At 40.0% G+C, this 6,653-nt stretch overlaps 1 pseudogene; it reads left to right on the plus strand.

The window, feature by feature from the left end:
- The first annotated feature begins 5,161 nt into the window (after positions 1-5,161).
- On the plus strand, positions 5,162-6,428 carry LOC116901230 (annotated as a pseudogene).
- The last annotated feature ends 225 nt before the right edge of the window (positions 6,429-6,653 follow it).

Genomic DNA, 6,653 nt, shown 5'->3' on the forward strand with positions numbered 1-6,653 from the left:
TTGACTGTAATTATTCCAGCTAATTGATTGTTCAGCTCTCCCTCCAGCCATTTCTAGGTTTAGTCTACTTTCTATGTCCCTCATTATTCCTCTAAAATGTCATAGCCTTTACATTGAAAATGTGCAGGAAGCTATTTTATCGTTAATGTGATCCTTTTATATGTTTAAATGTTTAACAAACAGCTCATCTTGAAAGCCATTGAGACATCAAAATGCAAATGAATCCAATCTTACCAGTGATATATCAGAGGAAAGATTATTAAGGGAAAGGCAGAATCATAAATTATTTAAGTATTTTAACTAAGACACACATTCTTAGAATAGTAAAACATAGCCAATTCCTTGTGAGACTGGGACAGGAATTCACATAATCATAGCAATATTTTGTATGACCATTGCAATTTGGATTGTCTATAGAATCCAGACTGGGGAAGGGTTTATTATGAAATCATCAGTTAAGTCAACTGACTTTTACCATAACACGTAATTCCATCTAAATGTGTAAATTAACTAGAACATAGTGGGGAGTGCCCAGTCTCATTGTAGAAAAGGTGACATAGAAGCTGCATTCTAGTGATATCACTGGGAGAAAGTTAGATGACAAATGTTTCAATCATTGGGATCAAAACCTTTATTGCAAAAAAAAAAAACTTTAATAATTCTCCTTAGGACATGTAAAATGGAGTCATAATCTAAAAATAGTAGTTCAGGGGTGATTTTATTTCCAACCAAACGTGGCTTCTCCCACCCACTAGCCGGGTGGTATTTGGCGGGGAGTTCACCCACCTTAGTCCTAATCTCCTAATAAGTCTTCTTGACGTGGAGACTGATAAGGATAACTTACCTAATCCATGTGAAGCATTTGCCATAGTGTAAGGAATGAGGAAAGCACTTCATAATTGGCAGACGTGATTTAAAGTGCGTTAGACAGTAGCACTGCATAGATAAGCATGGACCAGGAAAACAGATGGAATTCAAAACCTCTCATTCCATCCTCCAACAAAAGGAAAAGGAAAAAAAGAAAGAAAACCCTTAAAATACAACTAAAATATTCAAAGTGGGGGCTACAGTGGTGATTCAGTAGGAAAAGTATCTGATATGCTAGCATGAAGAATAAGTCTGGATTCCTAGGATCCACATAAAGGCCAGGCACATTAGCACAGGTATGGAACTTCAGTGTTGAGGAAATAGGGAGTGAGAGGTAGATGGATAACTGGTACTCTCTGCTGGGTGGATTCAGGGGTCTAACTTGGGTCTAACAGATTCGGCAAAAGGACTCTTGTACACTGATCCATCTCACCAGTCCCTGGCAATTTTTCGATGGCTAGTACAGCTAAGGCATAGTGACATCTCCTCACTTCTTGCTTTCTAGTCATTGACTGCTTCCTTCCTCACCTTGGCATAATATCCTGTACTTCAATCCACTGACCCCACCCTGCTGCTTCTTTGCTGTATTTTCCTTAGTTCCTAGGAGTCTATTTACTTCCACCACTTGTAGCCTTCATAAACCTTTTACAAATTTTATCAAAAACCATCACATGTTCTTATCTATATCACTAGCCCCTATCCTTTTGTTACCTCAGAGATTCACCATATAAAGATTTATTTTAATTTTATTAACTGTAATATAAAATGGGGCCCAACGTAAATCTAAGGAAGTTACTAAATTCTATACAAAAATTTCTTTGAATTTCTTCTGGCTGTTGTTCTCATACTAAGGAGGGGTTTTACTTTTTATTATCCATTCTGTAGATTGAATTTCCATTCTTAAAGGATATAAGTATAATATCCTAATATTTCTAGAAAGTCTCCTCTGGCTATAAAATTAATGGATACAATGTCCTTTACAGATATGGTAGATACTACTCTTTATCTAAGAGCCTTCCGTGTTTCTCTGAGGGCTTAGAACAGGAACCTGAATTTTTATATCGAAATTATTTTACAATGGGAGTAATGGCAGTAAGAGATCTTACTACAGGTGGTTGGAATGCTTCTTCATGCTCCTCCCCTCCACAAGCAAAAATGTCTATAACAAAGAAGTCCTTTTATAAGCCTGTAGTGTTCAAGGCAGAATGCTAGAGTTCAGCAGATTTATGACAGACGGAGAGAAGGGAGTTAGGCATGACATTCATCATCCCATCTCTCTAGTGAATATTAACCTTGAACAAATTTTCAAGAAGAAATACATTGAATAAAAAGGGATATTTATAGAAATTTGCAATAAATAAGTACATAAACAAATAAATAATTAAATAAATAAAATGATCCAAGCAAAATGAAATTATTAAATGGCAAAAGTTAAAGGCTTTACATTTCAATGTATATACAATACCCAATGCCCAGTCTCCTAAGCCTCTCAGGCCTCTTGTGTAAGGAATGAGTCACTCATAATTTCTGTGTCATTTCTGGAAATGGCCTCCTATGGAAGGCATGTGTCTCCTTCTTTTGAGATTTTTCTCTCTGTGTTAAGAACTATCCATATGGCTTTCACTTAGGATTTTTGTCATTTCTTGAGCCATTCTCACCTTCTATTGTCACTCAATTTTTCCTGGAATGTCTTCCTATTGCCTGTGTGCTCACTATTTTCATGCAAGGGCCATCAATGTGACTAATGACCCTTCAAATCTGGAGTGGGAAAATACACCCCTCCGCTCTCCTCAAGTAATGAGCATTCCTTTTTGCTTGTGCTTTTATTCCTTTGTGAGTAAGTGACTTGTTCCATGTTTAACTAATTTTTTTAAAGTGTGACAAAGTACTTGCTGAACAGTGATGTGCACAATGAAGGATATAGAAGCAAAACTTCCAGGAAAGTTCTCTCAAGTTCTTTGAAGATCGTATTCGTCTTGATTTTGAGGTTGTTTTCCAAAACACGTTCACTAAGTTTAACATTTCCATCCCTGTGACCACGTGCCTACTCCTTCTGTTTTGAGAATTTGGTAGATCATTTTGGCTCCCTCACAGACTCCACATGTCAGAAGCCTTTTGATTTATGAACCAGTGAATGCCATCTTCACTCTTCATGATTCTCTTTTCCAGACATAAAATGGTCACACTAGTTAGAGAGAACAAACTTGTGGGTTAAATTGCAAAAAGTCATGAAGAGCATTAAACAGATCCTGTTCTGGACCAGTGGTTTCCATGTGCATCATCTCTCCCTTTTCCTAGAGCTGCTAGCAACCTGGACTCTCCATTTTTAATTCATGTGTTGCTGTATGCTCATTTCAGGCTTACAGTACTTCCAAAATCTCTGTACCCTGTTCCAAAGAGTTATGATATCATTTCCATAGGCCACCCACACCATACTACATAGAAATGTATCCATGTTCATGGTATAGGTTAGTAACTATTTTTATTTTTCACTTAAGATAGACTTCATTTCTCCTGTTCTTTTTTTTTTCTTTCAGGTATTTTTGAAAGACTCTTGGAGAGAATGTCTCATCTTTAAGTGAGTTTGTAAACCAAATTCTCTTCTTGGAATGCTTATAAATTCTCTTGTTAAGAATCACCCCCAGTGCCCGCATAATTTCTGTTGTTTTAGTTCCAACTTCTGAAAGCCAGAATAAGCAGGGAAGGCAGCATGAAGGATGTACCTGTGACAACAGAATACAGAAGCTTGGATTTGTCATCCATTGTCCTGGCCCAGTAAATATAGGAGTCACTATATTTACTCAGCCTCCTGTGATGAATGATAATCATTTTGAAAGACACTTTTTCTCACATTCGACTAAACGTTCAGTAGAACTGAAACATTCAAGAGGAGAAAATGGTTCTGTAGTTAGTTCATAAGACCTTTTGTTGTGTTTGCTCTGTTCCTGGTACAGTCCCATTTACCATGTCACCTGGAGACTGTTGGAGCCTCTACAGTGTTGGAGCACAAAGCCTGGTGAGTAGCACTGCTCGAAAGTTAGGAAATCAATGTAAATTTAAACTGCTCACTGTGCAGAACAAGCTCTAATTTTATAAGTTAAGCCCCATCTTTCTCCAAAAACTGTTTCTTCATCCCTGTAATTTCTCACTACAAACTTCCCTTCCAAGATATAGAAGGCATCAGAGTCGGCTTTTCTATGTTCATGTAGGCAGCACCAAGTGATAATGAATATACACCAATGTAAAAAGTCCACTGCATGTGAAAAGAGATGTCTAGAAATAAGAAGAGACTTGGATACAGTGAGACAGTTTCCTCAGCTAGCAGCTAAGGGATTTTCATTCCCATCTTTATAAAAAGCTCAAGAACCCTGCCCCTTATTCAGCACGGGCTTGAAGTGAGAATGAAATATTAAGTGACTATACTCAGGACTATCATCCCATTTCTGGAGGTCTCCTGTGGAAAGTGTGTGTCACTTTTTTTTTTATTTTTGTAACGTCACCTCTCATTTTTTCCCCTTTTCAAGACTGCAATGAGACTTAGGTGGAGCACTTCTATACACCAAGGGACAGAGCCTTCTATTTGGGGCACTTCATGCTTCCAAGAATCTAATCCTGATGTCAACTGGAAATTTTGTCACACAGAGTGACTCAAGATCAAGAAAGACACTTGACTACATAGCAAGACTCTCAATAGAAGACTTGATACTCACTTCAAGCCTTTGGTCTGTCCCTTGCAAGCCACATTTCCTACGATAAATCATTTAAACTTTGTCACTTCATATTTTTTTAATCTGAATGCAGAATTAATATATTTGTTTCATATAATTAGCCCTGCAGGGTGTTATCATAGTGTCTATGACAGAAAGCAAATACTCAGTACATGCCCACTACTGTGTACAGAATCTCAATCTTTTTCTTTCCTTCCCCTCCCCTCTGCTTCCATTCCCTGTCCTCTCCTCGTGTCACTTTTCTCCACACCATAGTGTCTGTATCCTTGAGCCACCTCTACGGAGTTGGAGTTTGTGACTATTGCTATGCATAATCATATGATAAAACGAAGCACAGCTATCACTTCACGTATCCAAGATATACAATAAGAAGGCAAATCACACACAGCTTCTCCCCTGAACTCCCTGGTAGTCTGCTAGTGAGAGACCATCACTGTCTTTTCACTTCCTCAGTTTATTCGGATCACTTCAAGGATGAAAAGTGCATAAGTTCATCTCCATCCATGTTGGTGAGGCTAGTGTTCAGATAGGTCCGTTGGGAGCTCTACTGCCTGGAACATGACGTCCAACCTGATGGTCAGATGCTAAGCAATAAGACCATTGGGGGAGGAGATGACTCCTTCAACACCTTTAGTGAGACAGGAGCTGGCAAGCATGTGCCCCGCACTGTGTTTGTAGACCTAGAACCCACAGTTATTAATGAAGTTTGCACTGGCACCTACCGCCAGCTCTTCCAATCTGAGCAGCTCATCACAGGCCAGGAAGATGCTGCCAATAACTATGCCCGTGGCCACAACACCATTGGCAAGGAAATCATTGACATGGTCTTTGACAGAATTTGCAAGCTAGCTGACCAGTGTCTTCACTGCTTCTTCAGAGCTTCAGGGCTTCTTGGTTTTCCATAGATTTGGTGAGGGAACTGAGTCTGGGTTCACCTCCCTGCTAATGGAGTGGCTCTCTGTTGATTATGGAAAGAAGTCCAAGTTGGAGTTCTCCATTTACCCAGACCCCAGGTTTCTACTGCTGTGGTTGAGCCCTACAATTACATCTTTACCACCCACACCACCCTGGAGCACTCTGATTATTTCTTCATGGTAGACAATGAGGCAATCTATGACATCTGCTGTAGAAATCTCGACATCGAGCGCCCAACCTACACTAACCTTAACCACATTTTTAGCCAGATTGTGTCTTCCAGCACTGCTTCCCTCAGATTTGATGGGGCCCTGTTTGTTGATCTGACAGGATTCCACACTAATCTGGTGTCCTACCCTCACATCTGCCTCCGTCTGGCCATTTATGTCCCTGCCATCTCTGCTGGGGCAGCCTACCATGAGCAACATATAGTAGCAGAGATCACCAATGCCTGCTTTGAACCAGAGAACCAGATAGTAAAATGTGATCCTCTCCATAGTAAATACATAGCCTGCTGCTTGCCGTACCGTGGTGATGTGATTCCCAAAGATGTCAATACTGCCATTGCCAGCATCAAGACCAAGTATACCATGCAGTTTGTGGACTGTTACCCCACTGGCTTCAAGGTTGGCATTAATTGCCAGCCTCCCACTGTGGTACCTGGTGTCCACCTGGCCAGGTCCAGAGAGCTGTGTGCCTGCTGAGCAACACCATAGCTATTGCTAGGCCTGGGCTCACCTAGATCACAAGTTTGATCTGATGTATGCCAAGCGTGCCTTTGTGCACAGGTATGCGGGTGAGGGCATGGAGGAGGGAGAGTCCTCTGAGGCCCATGAGGACCTGGCTGCCCTAGAGAATGATTTAAAGGAGGTTGGTGTAGAGAGTGCTGAAGAAGATGATGAGGGTGAAGAATATTAACTCATGTGCTGCAATTTTATTCCTTTGTTGTCTCATCTTTATTTTTTCATGTGTTTTAATTGTCCTAAACTATCAATAAAGATGTTTCCACTTTATGTGGGGGAATAAAAGAAGGCAAATCAATTGAGCTTGTGTTTAAACCTGAATCTCTGACTCAAAGCACGTATTCTTAGAATATCAACCCAAATCAAAGTCCCTGAAATGCCTTTAACAGATTTATAAAGG

Source organism: Rattus rattus, chromosome 1 (genome assembly GCF_011064425.1).
Source record: "Rattus rattus isolate New Zealand chromosome 1, Rrattus_CSIRO_v1, whole genome shotgun sequence".
Classification (NCBI taxonomy): Eukaryota; Metazoa; Chordata; class Mammalia; order Rodentia; family Muridae; genus Rattus; species Rattus rattus.